Source organism: Gobio gobio, assembly GCF_949357685.1.
Source record: "Gobio gobio genome assembly, chromosome: 16".
Lineage (NCBI taxonomy): Eukaryota > Metazoa > Chordata > Actinopteri > Cypriniformes > Gobionidae > Gobio > Gobio gobio.
In genome coordinates, this window is record NC_137109.1 from 26,694,863 (window position 1) to 26,712,725 (window position 17,863).

The following is a 17,863-nucleotide window of genomic DNA, read 5'->3' on the forward strand; positions in this document are numbered from 1 at the left end:
CTCGAGTATCAGTGTTACTTTATTTAGCCTAAGGGTAATTTCTGTCAACATTTTCCCATCCTTGGTTCTATTGGTCTGTTGGTGAGATGTTTTGTATATATGTATATAGAATCTATATGTGCTGTGCTGTGCTGCTCTGTATACTGTGTTTGGCCCTTAAGTACATGAGATGACGGCTTTATTTTTGCCTAATATGATATGATATGCCCATGGGCCAGCTAAGCAACACCAGAGTACAGTGATAACAGCTTACTAACAAAGGGTCATGACACAATGTTTGTACCAGCATTTGAAAGCACTTAGTCGACTGTATAGCCCAACTTTTCAAGATATCACGTCATGAGACTTTCAGTGCTTTTCCCTGCTTTCTCCTGACTAGTCTAAATGCATTCCTCTCTTTTGGTGTGCTGAGAGAAGTGACAACACTAAACAATTGGGTATATTTGGCCCGCTTCCTGCATCTGTATATTTATAGGCTTTCGTTTTTTGCCTCATGAGAAGCCTAACAGTCCAGACATTGGCAGAGTTTGAGGGGTGCCAGTGGGGCCATTACACCCTCTGTGGGTGGAGCCAAATTGTTTTATAATTTGCATAAAACAGATTATTAGGAATGCACAAAATATCTGTACCATATCAATAAAAAAAAATCACTGTCAGCCAATATTGGATATTTAAACGCATGCCAATTTCCCTTATGTTTTCATTAAGATTTTTCACCATATAACACTAACAAAATTGAATCTTTAACACTATTAGCACTATTAATTTAATACCAGTTAAATGTAATATTTAGCAATCATTTTAGCTGAAAACTAATAATATACATTTTCATACTTCACTATACTGATGTGTGTGTGTGTGTGTTTGTGTGTGTGTGTGTGTGTGTGTGTGTGTGTGTGTGTGTGTGTGTGTGTGTGTGTGTGTGTGTGTGTGTGTGTGTGTGTGTGTGTGTGTGTGTGTGTGTGTGTGTGTGTGTGTGTGTGTGTGTGTGTGTGTGTGTGTGTGTGTACATGTAAGTATGTATGTGTAAGTATATTTACTCCACTAATATTGGCACCTTTGGTAAATATGAGCAAAGTAGGCTGTGGAAATAAATATGCATTGTTTATTCTTTTGAGCCTTCATTCAAAAAATTTTAACCTTTCATTGAAGTAAAACAATTGAAAGTGGGGAGGATATCTCATTATGAAATAAAAAAAATTCTCTAGTTCATGTTGCCCATAATTATTGGCACCCCTAGAAATTATTATGAGTAAAATATCTCTGAGGTATACAGTATATTCCCATTCATATTTACGTTTATTTTTTTAGCACACCAGGGTGGCTTGGAGCATGAAATTGTCCAGCCACGACATTAATTGTCCAGGAGTACATTCTTAAAAATCATGGGGTGTATGAACCTTTAATATCCAAAGAACTTTTCCATTGCACAAAAGGTTCTTTGTAGTGTAGAAAGGTTCTTTAGACTATAATATGGTTAGAAAAAAATGGTTCTTTAAGAACCTTTTACAAAATGGTTCTTCAGGGAACCAAAAATGGTTCTACTAATCTATGGCATCGCCGTGAAAACCCTTTTTTGGTTCTTCCTGGCACCTTTATTTTTAAGAGTGTATAAATATGAGGAAACACAAATGCCAAATTCCCTTAATCATTCATCGCAATACCGTGTGTGTGTGTGTGTGTGTGTGTGTGTGTGTGTGTGTGTGTGTGGGTGTGTGTGTATGTGTGTGTGTTCTTGTATTCTCTATTATCTTGCTTTGCATGGAAATCAATATCTAAATCAAGATTTAAATATAAAATTGAGTGTGTAATACTCTAATGCTGATTCATGTGGTAATACATGTATTATACATAAAGTATGTGCAACACCTTTTTGTGGTATAAATGTGGCTGTTGTTCAGAGTTATGACTCAAGAAAGTCACTTTATATAGCTTTCTTTTTATGTCTAGATTGCAATAGATTTATAGAGGCTTTCATATTGAACTCTCGCCTATATAAGATCCCCACAACTTTCACTGTGCCACAAGATTCACCTACAAAAGGACTGTCAATGTCATACATCAGAAAGATGGCATCATATAATTGGTTTTAAAACATAAAAGTAATCGAACAATTCCAGTGTCTCCCATTCACAGATGTGTCATAAATCTATGAGGGAAAAACTGTACATTTATTGCCCTACCATCATCCTCTGTGTGCCACATTGTTCGTCAAGCATCTCCAACTCAGAATCAGGCTTTATACTGGATAGATTTAACAGCTCTGGTTTGTCAAAACAGTGCAGTTCCTGACAGTAATTATTCATAAGGCAATGAAGTATGGCTTCCACTATACTGTAGATATCTGCTCCACTCATAACTGCTGGTACTCTGATTCTTCCCTTCATTTATTCAGTGACTGAATTTCAATCTATTTGTGAATGATGAGATTTGTTTTTAAGTTTCTAGACAGTATGTGCCTGTGAGGCACACTGGATATATTTGAGCTCTCTCCAGATAACTGTTGGACATGTTGAGCTTCATACCAGAACATATGGTGCTGGGAAATGAGATACTTGTGACTAGCGGAGATAAAATGAATGACAGTGTTCATCATTAAAAGCAACAGTTCTGTTTGTGTAGGCAACTGCCAAGGTACAGAAATAAGGATTCATGTTAAGCAAACACACTATAAAACTAGTTTAAATAAACTAGATTAGAAAATGTGAGTGATGCTTGTCCATGCTAAACATGCCAACACAGTGCAAGGGTGTTGTGGGTGACTGCCAGGGTGTTGCAATGGTTGCTACAGAGCGGCAAAAATATCCTGTTCAATTTACAGTAAAAAGGCCATATGGTGACAATGAAATGGAATGGCATATTGGTGTCTGTATATTTTACAGCGTGTAACTGTATTTTGCATTAAGTGATGTAATGTTAACATACCAAACTACTTGAACTATCAACATATGCTTTTATCTTAAAATATACTGATAATACAGGTGAGAATAGGCCTATCCATAAAACATAGCCACACTCTAAAAAATGCTGGTTTAAAAACAACCCAAGTTGTTTTTTTGTTTTTTACTCAGTGAATGGGTTGTTTTAACCCAGTGAATGGGTCGTTTTAACCCAGCGGTTGGGTTAAATGTTTGTTTAAAACAACCCAATCGCTGGGTTAAAACAACCCAATTGTTGGGTTAAAACAACTCATTCACTGGGTTAAAACCACCCAACTTGTGTTGTTTTTAACCCAGCATTTTTTTAGAGTGTGGCTGTTTTATCAAAATATGCTTTTATCTTAAAATATACTGATAATACAGGTGAGAATAGACCTGTCCATAAAACATAGCCACACTCTAAAAATACTGGGTTAAAAACAACCCAAGTTGGGTTGTTTTAACCCAGCAATTGGGTTGTTTTAACCCAGTGAATGGGTCGTTTTAACCCAGCAATTGGGTTGTTTTAACCCAGTGAATGGGTCGTTTTAACCCAGCGGTTGGGTTAAATGTTTGCTTAAACAATCCAATCGCTGGGTTAAAACAACCCAATTGCTGGGTTAGTCAATTTTCAACCCAACTTGGGTAGTTTTTAACCCATCATTTTTTAGAGTGCAATAGTTATAGGTCATACAGAAAATGTAACACAAAACATCCCATAATGTACATTACTGATAACAAAAAGGAGAAGAAACAAAGTTATTTGTAAAAAATATAGTCAAATGTGATGTGTAACGCAGGGACTTGTCTTTTTACTGGTAATTCGTAGTTTTTACTTCTAAAAAACATACATTTTACAGTATTTTAAAGTAAAATTACATATAATGTGATGTTAAACCATTAATAGTTTTTCACCGTATAAGGTAACTTTTGACAGTTTTCTTCTTTACAAATTACAACAACAACAACAACAACAAAAAAAAAAAATAGTTAGACACTGAAAGCAGTGATCACCTCCCAAAACTATTTCCCTGTCGGGTCAGATGCAGTCAAAGCAATTTCCAGCCATTCAAAAGGTGACCTTGAAGGCCAGCAGCCAATCAGTGAAATGACTGGTCACCATCTGTCTGCCTTAACTATGCCCAAATCTGCTACCTTCCTGACAGTAAAGCCCTTTTCTGATTCTATCACTCTATTTGCAGGACTGCATGCTGTTAAAACACAGCGCAGTTGGATTTCTAAAATGTGACACTAGACCTGGCCAGATAATTATTGACCTTTCCAGCGATTTCTATTCTGCCTCCTGGCCAAGACAGACAGCAGCTGCTTAGTTATGCTGTCAAGTCAGACTGAACGCCGTCCACCTTCTCAAGCAAATAAGCACACTATCATCGGTATAAGTAAGCTGATGCTTAGAAACAATTGTATTTTCATCATACATGCTTAAAAATGCATTCCACAAAAGTTTGCATCATACATTTCCATTTTGTTGTAATGAAATTGTTCTCCTATCTAGCGCTTTACACACTTCATATTTCAAAAGACAGATTTCCCAGTGTGATAAGCAATTCAGCAGCAGGCTCATAAAACTGCATGAATCTCACAAACTTGGCAACACATAAATGCACCCATCTGAATCGCAGAGGCTGACAGTGTCATGTGCCGTCCATGGCTATGGATAATGATAGCTGGAGGGTGCAATTTCCAATACCAGCAGATGCATGGCTAGGAGCAGATGCCAAATCTGGTTCAAAACAACCAGCTTTAACAGATGTATGTAAGAAAGGCTAGGGATGCCGAGCTCAGCATTTTTACGTTGGACCCCAGACTTGTCTGAAGGTTAAGTTAAAAAGGATGCATTTCCTTAGAAGTAGTAATGCAGCAATGTCTGTTTCCTACTTTCTAAGTTCAAAGAGAATGAAGCTGCCATCCTCCACACAGCATATATTGCAAAGATTTAACCCAATGTAAATTGCTGATTTGGACCTAATATGATTAATAATGTTGAACAATCTGCAGCTATTATTTCTAAAGTATGATACCTAAAAGAACCTTTCTAAAGTGCAAAACATTATACATGTACTAATATCCTGCTCTGTGGAAGCTAAACAAAATCTGCTTACTTTAGCAATACAAAATGTGCTGCTCTCACTTTTTAATTAGTAAAATTCAAAAAGCGATAATCAACTTCTGCTCTCTGGAGGTTGTATTGAAACTGAGCTGTGGGCTCTTTGATGATGAGATGAGAAGCATGGCAGAAAAGGCTTCAACATTTTTCATTGCTTGATGATCAAAAAAAAAAAAAACCCAGAAAGCCCAGGTGGAAACAGTTTTTTCGACTTTTTCCGGAGGCCAGCCAGGCTTAAATGTGAGCAAAATGAAAAATTAGAAGTTGGACTTGCAAAGGTGAACTGTGGATAAACAATGAGACTATTAAAACCCCTTTTGGAGTACACAGAGTTACATTTGCATACATCATGTCATCTAATGTGACCACAGTTTCTAATTGTTTAAGTGGTCTTAAGTTTGCCTAGTGCTCTAAAAAGTTTCTGGGCCATTAATAACGAACAAGGTTATCAGTTACAGAACTTAATTAGGCGGCGTGGCCCATCTGTACTCCGTCTCATCAATTATTGCTCGGAACCTGTCTGAGTCCCCCATTATCCAATGAACTATTTATAAACCTTTAATGATTCACGCTATGAGAAGCGTGATTCATCAGATATTATGCGATCTTATCTTACTCCACTCATCTGAAAATATGTCAAAGAGATCATTTCCATTTTCAATATCGAAGCAGTAATTTGTCATTTCCAATTCCAAAAAGACAAGATAAGAGGGAGCATGGCATAAAACAGAAACTTGCATTGCACAATTATAAATAAAGAGCTGATTTAATGTCATATGCTTACTGAAATAATCTTTTTCCAGTCCTAAAGTTAAGATGCCCTTAAGTAGCTTGTTCAAATTACAATCTAGGATTGTGATATGGTCGAAAAAACCCTGGGGTAAAAAAAAGCCTTGACTATGAGTTTTGTGGTATTTGAAATCCAAGCCTTTGTTCAGCTAGGATCAGGGTGTTGTATTTTTTGCTAAGGACCATGGAGGAAAAAAGATTTATAGGATTTCTTGAGTAAACCGGCAAGGCGTATGGCCTAGAGTTCCAACTCACCAGAGTATTTCATCAACCCCGGTCTTATCTGAGATTACTATTATCCGCTTTCAGGGGATTTTTTTTTTTTCTTTCAATAAAATATTTGATATGGAGTTCTAAATTCACTTTGCTGGCCAATTCGTGATGGCGAGGATGAACAAAGAAACGGTAATGTCATCATGCAGTTGCAGTCAGAGGTTTACAATCAATATCCAAAGGTGTTTACCATGTGTGACATGGATAAATGTGTTTTTATGTACTTGCAAAGTATCAACACAAGGGCGCATAGTCAGATAACTGGATCATTAGTTTTCTCTGCACATGCAGCTCCCTCAGACTCCTGAGTGTCTTCTTAAGTTTCTGTCCTTGTTTGAAAGAGAAACAATTGTGATGCTTGATATTTGTCAGGCTTTTACTGTCAACAGCTCAATGATAATGAGTTCCCCATGGGAAAAAAAACACCCCATTGGCTCATCTGGAATAAAGGCTTTTGTCATAATAGTCCAACTGGCAATGATATACCGACCGTGGTTTCCATATTATGGGCCATTACACTATATTACAATGCTAGGTATTTATTTGTCATTTGCAGATGCAGTTGCCATGAAACAGTGCAATTTTATAGCGTTTCGAAAGCTTGTGGCTCATGGGATACCTGTTTAAAATTCAACATAAGCAATCAGAACAGGATGCTACATCCAATATCCAGGCTTTGCCTTGAGTTTCCTTCGGTACAACACATCTGCAAAGCTCTTGTCTATGCATACTACAACTACTCCTGACACTCAGGATGTGGAAGCACAAATAAAGATTTACGGTTTGATAATGTGTTAAAGGAGGTTAGCATGAGAGCTTAGACACCAAACGAAATGAAACAGAAAAAAGCCCCTCACTTAGTACTGTAAATGGGATCTCGTTTAAATCGTGTATAAATATTTTAGCAAAAACTACTGGATCATATCAGACTGTTTAAACTACCCAAATGTTGAAATGTGTCCTCGAGCTCAAATGGCTTCTGAAGAATTCATTACTAAAACGCCATGAGAACTTGGAGGCGAGTCATGACAGCACTACAAAGATCCATCCGCTTCCCACAGCTGCTCTCCATGAGGGTCCCGAGCAACTGAATGAATTGGGATTTCTTCTCAAAAGCAGGCTCCCATAAGGGATCTCATTTTGTTTGTTGTCCAACCCCTTCTTAGGCACAATGTCATTTCTGTTTTCACGTCAGCTGTTTGCAGCAGGGCACTTAAAACGTGTGCAGTAGTCATGTAAGATGGAAATTACAAGAACATTTAAATAAAAATGCTGATGTGAGCACTAAGACACAGCAAATGTGAATGAATGTTCAGATGAGGAATAATGTTTAGCAGAAAGAAGTAAAACATCAAAGCATCCCTTTCGTGAAGGGGTTTACAGAGCATCAACCTCTATTAGGCAGGGATAGTCATACTGTGGTAATAGCAATTCCACGTTTTGCTCTCGCTCTGTCATCATTCAAATTCACCGGGAGCAAATATCACTTTGAGTGGATGTTTTGCCACTCCTGTGTATAGTTTATTTCACTTTAGCTGTTTGTTTGACTTCAGCCAATAAGTTCACATTGCAACTTAACATGTGCAATATTTCTGTTCTTGTTATGTAATGGTAAATACTCACTGAACTCTGGCAGAAACCTGTGTTCCAAGGAAAAATTTTCCACTTGGAAATCCACGTGTGGAGGCCCAGTGTGGTCAAGTGCCAGAATGTTACTTGAGTTTCTCAACCCTCACAACTCAAACAGTCTGTATAGAGAAGGTTATGCAACAACATCTTTTCTACAGCTTCTTGGATTAATTTAGATTTTTGTTTATGTCACAATTGTGTCAGTGGCCTTAAAGGTCCCATTCCGCATGATCCCATTGTTCAAACTTTAGTTAGTGTGTAATGTTGCTGTTAGAGCATAAATAATACCTGTAAAATTATAAAGCTCAAAGTTCAATGCCAAGCGAGATATTTTATTTAACAGAAGTTCCCTTTCAAAGCCTACAGCGAACGGCTGGCTTGGACTACATCCTGGTACTTCCAGCTATAATTACGTCAGTAGAGCAGTAGAACAGACTAACCTCCGCCCACAAAGAAACGCGAAAAAGGGGGCGCGGTCTTGTTGCTGTCCCACGTGGAGAAGCGGACGGTCGCGTGGAGAAAAGGAACTGTTGCGTTGAGTGTGTTTATCGCCATGTCGTCGAGACGCTGTTATTTTCATCCAGGAGTCAAATCACCTTTGTTTGGCTTTCCCAGGGACGCTGTAGAGATTATTGAACGCATTCATCTCTACGTTAAGAGGCGTGATCTTTCCAACATGCGCTAAGCTGCTGTCGAATCACAACACAGGAACTGCTGGCACGTGCGCTAAGCTGCGGTCGAATTACAACACGGTAAGCGCTGGCACAATCAGAACTCGTTACGTATTTCTGAAGGAGGGACTTTATAGAACAGGGAAATCACCAGCCGTTTTTAGGACAGTGGAAACAGCGGTACACAGATAAGTACATTGTGTGAAAAATACTGTGTTTTTTTACACGCGAAACATGAACACATGTTATATTGCACACTGTAAACACAATCAAAGCTTCAAAAAAACACGAAGAACGGGACCTTTAAATTAGTAAGGGATAATACTGTATACAGTCAGCTGCTTATCATTGCAAAATAAACCTGACAAGGTCATTGGTACTGTCTCGAATCTATGAAATATTTCAGATTAAATAATTTCATGTGAAAGCCTTGACTAGACTCCTGAGATATCTGTCCACTTAAAGCCACAATATGTAATTTTTCTCCCGCTAGTGGTCGCTTATTCAAAACAAAGGCGTAGCTTGATGACGCAGAGCTTTTCTAATGCCACAGTCGCCGCTTCCTCTTCTTCCGGTCATGCATGTGGGATAACGCAGCGTTCTTTTATCATACTAGATACATTTGTGTGTGTTGAAAGTTATGTTTCTCAGTGCGTTTGCTCGACGGCTACTATGAGACACTTGTTGTTGCACACTGCAGTAAGTTAGATCGATATTAGGCATGGTAAAACATGGTAGCTACTAGCGGTAAATCAAGAAAACAAGATTTTAATAATAAGACTAACTGTTGAACTATATAATGATTCTTTCTTTCTGTTGATGAATGTATCCTAACAGTTGCTCACTGGTCTAATAATTAAAGCGTCTTTGGTGTTTCCATTGTTTCTACAACAAAAATAAGGCGGGTATGATGTCATTGATCGGTGACGCACGGTCACGGTTCGTGTCCTGGTTAAAATTGCTTATTTCTCTAGATTTAAACATTCCTGGAAACACAACAAATATATAACACCGTACTAGTGTTTTTGGGATATTTTAATTAAAAATCTTACAAATTGTGCCTTTATTCTTATACAATTTACAAGAATATTCTAGTAAATATGGACAAACCCTTTCTAGTTATTACAACCAATAACTAGGCTACTTATTATTAACATTAAAAAAGTATGGTTACCAGTGTAAAGTCAGGGAATTTGAATAATCCACTTACTTTCCAATGGGATTTCAATCGGAAATTTCTGGGAAGCAATATGTTTGTTTAACAAAATCCAAATATTCCTTTATCTGCCATATATTTGTGATATTTAAATCAACAATGTATACAATATATTATATGTATAATATATATTATTCTAATCTAAATAATTTTGATATAGCCTAACTATATTGTTCCATCCTGAAATGAACATAAGTGCAGCCTACTGTTTCCATGGTTACCATCTTTTTGTATTGTTATTATTATTTATCAGGTGAAAATGCGAGCTTTGGTTAACTTGTAACCTAACTTTTTTGGTTACAGAACTTGAAAGGGACATAGGCTACTTCTAGAGCCTACTAAGACATAGCCTAATAGACTATTTAGCCTAAAAGTAGGGTGGTCAGACCCGTTCATACCCCAATCATTTTCTGACTGAATGTAGCCTATATTTAGTCGATATCTCTGTTTACATAACCAGATCGATATCCGTATGCAGTCAGCTCAAACTGTTTTCAATGTCAATGGTTGTCAAATGGTTTCCATTGTCCAATACATGCTGTGCACATGCCATCAAGAAGGACGCAACTGAATCGACAAAGCCGAACTCAAGGACGTGTCCTGCCGAAGCGATGCCGGTGTAACCGATCCCAGCTGCCGGTGAGGGAGGGATGAGAGCTATTCCCGTGGGATGATCACGTGTCCGTGGGGAGTAGTTGTGCTTGTGGAGCCCGTGGAATAGGAGGTGTAGCGTCAAGCACGTCGTTCAGACTTGATTGTTACAATAAGGAAGCTGTCAACACAGAGCTGACTGTATTTGTGCGTGTTTATTGCTTGCTCAAGGCGAAGGAAAATGCACGTGAGGATTGGCAATCTGGCGACTGATTTCCATAAACTTCTGCGCGCATCTCAATCACAACAAACACAATCCGCTTTCTCGGTGTAACATCAACGCTGCTGTTTGCAACAACATACGCAAAAAAAGTGGAAACACTGTTACTACAAATCAAGGTAAGTAGCCTACACGGAATTCTACAGTTTTATAAGTTTTTGAACACTTAAAACGTAACAGACCGTATTTAGCATTTTCCATTAAGCAACAACAACTCTTAATGCAAGCGTTTACTCTGCATTTAACAATATCGACATTATAGAAACGTTTTATCCGGTTTAATAATATACATTATTTGTATTTGCATTAGAATTATGTGTTTTTCTATAGCTACACTATACAAAATACAGCAGGTAAGACTACATGTGACTTCTCCGGTGATGAAAGCTTCTGGATAACGTGCAAGAACAACGTTTACTCTGCATTTAACAATATCGACATTATAGAAACGTTTTATCCGGTTTAATAATATACATTATTTGTATTTGCATTAGAATTATGTGTTTTTCTATAGCTACACTATACAAAATACAGCAGGTAAGACTACATGTGACTTCTCCGGTGATGAAAGCTTCTGGATAACGTGCAACAACATGGTCCTATTTCTGCCGCTTTCTCGCCTCTTGAGTTTTTGTTTTTCCATTTTTCAGTAGGCTATCCCCATGTAATTTGTATGGAAGTTTTAGATGTCTTGAAAGAGAGATGGGGTACAGAAAACATAGAATAGAATGCAGAAATACCGTTCACCAAGGAGAGGTGAACTTGCGTTTTATGGCTACATAGGCTAAACTGTTTGTTAAATTAAGAGTTCAGCCAGAGATAGCCTATAAATACTGTAATTTTTTCCACTCTCATAGAATAAATGTTCATTCTAGACCGTATGACTTTCTTCTGTGTAGCTAAAGGTTGATTTTTAAAGAAAAACCGTGCCTGCTCTTCTCATTATATTGATAGTGACGGGTCTGAAGTTATAATGCTTCAAATGGCAAATTAGAGAATAGTTATAAAAATAGTTCATGGTCTTCCAGTAGGAGGAAATTGAAGTTGTTATTTACCTTGTACACTTTTTATTGAGGTGCATATGAGATTGAATGAGTGCACTTGATAATGTCCATGTACATCAATGAGACGTCTATTTGATGTCTGCTTTACATCTGCAAGATGTATAGTGTTTGTTCATTTGCAATACCTATGAAGACATTTCCTGTCAGTTTTTAAATAGACATTTAGAAAATGTGTTTACGGTGTTTATGGTTTAGAATGTAAAGGCCTGTACACACCGGGACAAATATTGCGCGCGCTTATCGCCAGCGTTTTTCGTGATGTTTTTCGGCGCGCTTTGAGTGTTCACACCCAATCGATTTTCACTGGCGATGCGCCGAGTGAATGTGCACATTCAGTATATAGCACTCCCGGTACACAAGGTGGTGCTGCGGCACTTTACGCTTCTGACACTCGCTTGTCACACAGAAGAAGAAGAGAGATAGTATTTATTGTGCTTGCTAAAACCACAGATATATTATGTCTATGGCAAGACCATTCACACACTTTTTGCTAACTGGCAAGCAGCATTGGCAGCTCATCTTCTTCTTTGTCTACTTACTACTTCTTCGTCGTATCAATGTGTGCTCGGCAAGACCGTTTTGTGCTTGAGCGCCACCAAGTCGTGTTTTACTGTCACTTCAGCAGCTCCAGGCACGTGAACAAAAGCGCTGATCTCATTGGTCGGCCAGTTTTTAACGCGCCGCGTCAAAATAAAAAAACGAACCCGTGGCGTTTTGCGCGTCGGTGTGCACACTCACATTGGCGCCCATTGTTTAGTCACGAGACGTTAAACGTCGGCGATAAACGTCGTCGTTAAACGTCGGCGATAAACGCGCACGAAAATCGTCCCGGTGTGAACAGGCCTTCGCAGCGCCAGTGAAAATCGCTTAGGTGTGAACACTCAAGACGCGCCGAAAAACGTCATAAAAAACGCTGGCGATAAGCGTGCGCGAAAATCGTCCCGGTGTGAACAGGCCTTAAGACTGATTTTTCTAAGATGTGTAAAAGATGATTGTACAACAGATGTTTTCCAGATTAAGCTCTCTTTAGCAGACAGCTTAGAGACGTACCTGCTATCTGGTACGGTTTCAGACTCCACTACAATGGCAGGCCTGTCCAAAAGTGCACTTTATAAGGGTGTAGGGGGTGGTTTTGAACATAGCCATTGAGTTAGCTGAAAATTCGGTCTGCCTGTTAAGTTGTTTTCAGCCATAGGACCCCATGGGGGTAGCTGTTTGTCATGCCTGATCAAACAAAAACATATAATACACTTAAAAACGTATAACTGAACACTTGCGTACAAGCGAAGGTATCATGCTAATCAATAGCGTTATGCTTAGCTAGTACATTGAATGATTAGCTTGCAAAAGAGTGACCATTTTTTTGTAGTTTTTCTTAGGCTATGTCTTCCATGGTAAATGTAAATGTTTTTTTTTTTTTTTTTTTTCATTTTGCTATTCCTTTATATCTTGGACAGCTTCAGTGGCTTATGTGTTTGTCAGTATCTAAACCAAATTGACATGCTTTGTTCCCATGGTAGAAATATCAGAACGGTGTGGAGGTGTTCCTGCCCTTAGCGATAGGAAGCATATTTCCCGCCCCCATATTGAAAATGACTGTTTTTCATTCAGACAGAGCAGTTCATGTGGGGTATGTGTTTGTAGCCAGCTAGTTTTAATTTCATACCACATCTAAATATATATTATATAGGTTACAATGCATTGTTGTGCACTGCAGGGTTATTTTAGTGCTATTTCTTCATAAAAGTACTGTCATCCCCATAGTAACACTGAGATTATTGTATATCCACTGGGGACTGACACCTGTGTCACCGGTTGTGCTGTCAACACTGATTTGACATTCATATGGTTATGCATTTCAGGCATAATGGTTTACAGTACCGCATTTCAGTTGCACCACTTGGAACCAGTCCTTGAATATATTTTTTAGGAAGAATAGAATTAGTTTTGTGATGATAATAATAAGAGTTGCTCCTATGATATGTTTTGGTCTTGAGGAAGTGACTCTTTTAGAATAGGAGGTATGGTATCATGTTGGCAGTCTAAGATGCGGTTAAAAGGTGCCCAGAACTGCAGTTTAAAAAAGGCTTGAGTGTTGTTTCAGCCTTTCTTCTGTTTATGCTGAGTAGTCTCAACTTCCTGCCAGTATTGTAGGGCATTCTTAAACTAGCAACAAACATCCAATTTAGACCACCCTATGTGGTTACGTGACACATGAGAAAACCATATAAACGCTTCACTATCCAAAAGCTTTCTTTGTATTGTCTTGTATATTTATGGAAAAATCAACTCTCATGCCATCTTCTAAGAGCTTTCTTTCCTTCTCTACCACTGGTGTTTTTGCAGCTCCAAAGGGAAGAAAAGTTTCTCGATATTAAAAAGCACAGAAGGTAATTTTCCATGGCTGACCTGCTGTGCCAAATGTATTTCTTGAGGCTATGTACTATTCTTATCTCAGGCAAGGCAGCCTGAGAAAGGTTGCTGAAGAGCTGGAGGATATATAAATATTGAGATATGTCTTAGATATGATTCCATGATGCCAGGAATCTGGTGGAGATTAGGAAGGGGGTCCATTAATGTTGTTAGCTTCTCGTCAGGGGTCTAATATTCAATTAGAGAGTCCTGCGTTCATGCCAGCACTTATATAAATGAGGCCTAAAGGTTGATTAAAAATGTCTTGCACTACATTTTTCGGGTTTACTGTATCAGTGAGGTGAGATCGCTTGGTTATTTGATAATTTTCCATCTATGCGAATGACTCGTATATTTTGCTCTAGCCTTATCTTCCTCTTGATAAGCTTTTTAGCATATCCAGCATGTGATCTCACACTGATTTACTGTTCATATTGTGGTTTTCGGTTATACTTAGTGTGCTGATTTAAACTCTCCTTCTGTTTTTTTGTCCTGTTTATTGAGCTCTCACTGAATGATGACTCAATGGAGCTGACTGCATGGCAGGCCATCTCATAATGCACACAGTTTTTTCTAGGAGAGCCTTCAAATAATGCAGCACTGTTGAAATGGGTATGACTAATTTTGTTTTGAGCCAGAGTCAAGACGAGGTGAAGTTGTGCTTTTGAGAGCGGTTCATCACAAATGCCCAGTGCTGGCCAAGATCCACATTGAGTTTTGGGAATTAAGCCCCTCTTGGCAAATAAACGGATTCTGATGTGATGCCATTTAAAAGCAACAGTCTAAATGTTTTTAATTAAGGATACCCTTACAATTCAAGACAAAAACTTTGTATTATCTAGTTCTTAAGAAAAGAGCTTTGAGGGTCCTAAAAAGCAACAAAATGATCTGAAACATCTCTATCAAAAGAATTTGAATTTTAAAACATATAGCTAACTTGAACATGGTTGTCAAGTTACTGAGCACTGAAGGTGTCGCAAAGAACATTTTAAGAATCTTTATTTTATATAATGGATTCATGGACTTTACTGCTTCAATGTCATACTTTTTGTCAAAAGTAATGAAAAGTATGTTTTATGCCATTTATCAATACTGGTACCTCATAAAAATGTCATCCTGTGTGACTTCATAATTTCCCTTTTCCTTCCGAGACACGGGACATCCCCATAAATCGTTCAGGCCTCAGTATGGTGGCAGTTTATCTCACTTTAAAGGATGTGGCGCAGTGTAAGCTGTTATTCAAGACATTTAGAAGACATCGCAAATTGTCATTTTTCTCCTGCTGAAATAATTAACGCTGCTATAAGCTCATTAGCCTCAATGCACATTAGTGTCACTGAGATGGATGTCGAGACATTCACCTAACCAGAAAGATTTGCATGTCTCTCGGCATCAAAACATAATGTCAGTCTGCCTCGGCAAACAAAAAAGCATTTTCATGAATCCCTAAGTGGTTGCTGTGGGAAAAAAATGACAGGACAAGGTCAGGGGACAACGGGTCATGAGACAACCCCAACAAATATCTTCTGGGACTGGTCATTTTTTTCTATTGTAAACTTTGTGAATCAGCCACTGGATCCTTAGCTAGCTTTTGCTTCATTGTTTACTCAAACAACCCCATAGCCTGTGGCATTTAAATGGTTTTAATTTGTTTGTCTTTCAGTCCATGGCGAACACACCTCTCTCTCCACATAAAACAAACAGACAGTGTTTGACTTCTTCTTACTTGAATATGACATTAATTGAATTGCTTTGGGGCGCAACTGAGTGTTTAAACTTACATGGAAAGTTTGGCAACAGTTTGAACCAGACAGATACAAAAAAACAACAACATATATTTAATTTTATAATAATATAATTATATATTAATTTGTTACATTTATATAGCACTTTTCTGGCGCTTTTACAGAATGAAAATCAAATTATCAAAGCGATTTTAATAGGACAAGAAAATTCACCAACTCATCTTGTCACTGTTCGTTAAAAATATTTTGCTGTACTGTAATACCTCTACCCCTTTGAGAAACTTATTTTATTCTGTTGATACTTAAAATAAAAATGAACTGCATTTATATAGCGCGTTCAACAGCGCTTTTCTTGCTCATGGTCACCTCGACACTTGGTCAGATGGAACCGGGGATAGAACCACCAACCTTCTGGTTATTGGACAACCTACATGAACCTCTGAGCCACTGCCGCCCCATGCTTTTAAAAAGGTTTTGAACCAAAACCAAATATTTGGTTATTTATTAAAATAACTAAACCTGGCTCTCACTATGAACGTAGAGGCTGAAATGGTGTTAAAGGAAAAAAGAACAAGAAAACAGATAGTCTATTTAAGGGTTTTACTCAAGGTCAAACGTATCACCTTCAGTTGATGGAAGTTGCACAGATGTTGAAACTTGTAATCTCAATGGGAAAGTTTAAACACAATACTATTGTTTTAGTTGTTTTGTTTGTTTGGAGCCATAGAATGCCAGTCAGCGGGGTGGGGTTGTCTAGACTCCAGGGGGGACCATGTGTTTATGTAATGACCAAAATAGTGGACCAAAAGAACAGGTCTCTGGCAGCAGATGACCCTTAATTATCCATTAGCCAGCCAACGCAATGTAATGTAGAGCTCTTATGTGTGGATTAGATGCCATTGGGGCCAGACTTTCATTATTGCACTCTTTCCTTCCAGACAGTCTCCTTACAGTATCTAAGCATTTGTCTTGATAGAATGAATTCAAGAAAATTGGGCCATTTTTCACATGGGGCTCAATAATAAGGTTTCTTTTGATTGCCCAATTTTTATTTGCCTGCAGCATGTTTTATTTTAGAAACATATTTGATTTCAGATAAGTAAATTTATATTACATTTTATTGTAATATAAATTAACCCCCCCCCCCTTTTTTTTTTTACATTTAACGTTTGCTGTGTTAAGTATATGTCATTTAATAGCTGGAACCTATACAATTACAAATTGTGTATTTTGTGTGTATACACTATCATACAAAAAGGTTTGGGGTTGCAAAAATGTTTTAAAGTGTTTTTGAAATAAGTCTTTTATGCTTACAAAGGCAGCATTTTTTTTGATGAAACAGTAAAAACAGTAATGTTTTAATATATTATAATTTAAAATATACGCTACGTTTTTATTTATTGTATTACATTTTAAAATGTAATTTGTTCCTGTGATGGGAAAGCAAATTTTTTAACAGCAATTGCTCCAGTCTTGAGTGTCACATGATCCTTTAGAAATCATTCTAAAATGCTGATTTACTAGAATCATTTATTATTACTTTTCAACGTTGCTTTTTGTGGAAAATGTGATGCATTCATTTTCAGAATTCTTTGATGAATAGAAACTTTAAAAGAATGTCATTTATTTGAAATAGAAATCTTCTGTAACATTATAAATGTTCACTTTCAATCGCTTTTTGTATGGTATATATTATTTATATATTTCATGTAATTTCATGAAAGATATAAATTCATATGCACACTATTGCAAAATATTAATTATATGTTTGATATTTCCAACACAAGCATTATCACAATTCTTACAACCTATATTAGCTAGCTATAGTAAGCTGCCTTAACGGTGCATTAAGTGATTTCTGAGAAACGCTGTTGAAAGTGGATCGGACTAAGCACCACAACACGTGTAGCCAATCAGCATTAGGGGGCGCAGGGCTTGCAAAATTTCAATATAGCTGTTAGCCCTTCGGGCAGGCACTCGAAATTAATGTAACTAGCCAGAATATTCTTTTTTAGAAAACTGAATAGGAGTCGAAACATCATTCATAACCATTTTAAAACAAAATAATCAAATTACAATCATCAGTACAAATGGATTTCGTTCTACATTTGGTTCTACCTAAACTGAAATGTCTATGAATTTCTGTC

General features: G+C 37.6%; 1 protein-coding gene across 1 annotated transcript in view; it reads left to right on the top strand.

Moving 5' to 3' along the window:
- The first annotated feature begins 10,321 nt into the window (after window positions 1-10,321).
- Window positions 10,322-17,863, top strand: part of mid2 (midline 2) — a 218,015-nt gene continuing 210,473 nt past the window's right edge. The window contains exon 1 of the mRNA XM_079839415.1: window positions 10,322-10,614. The gene's annotated coding sequence lies outside the window, so the exon portion shown is untranslated. The remainder of the gene's footprint in view (window positions 10,615-17,863) is intronic.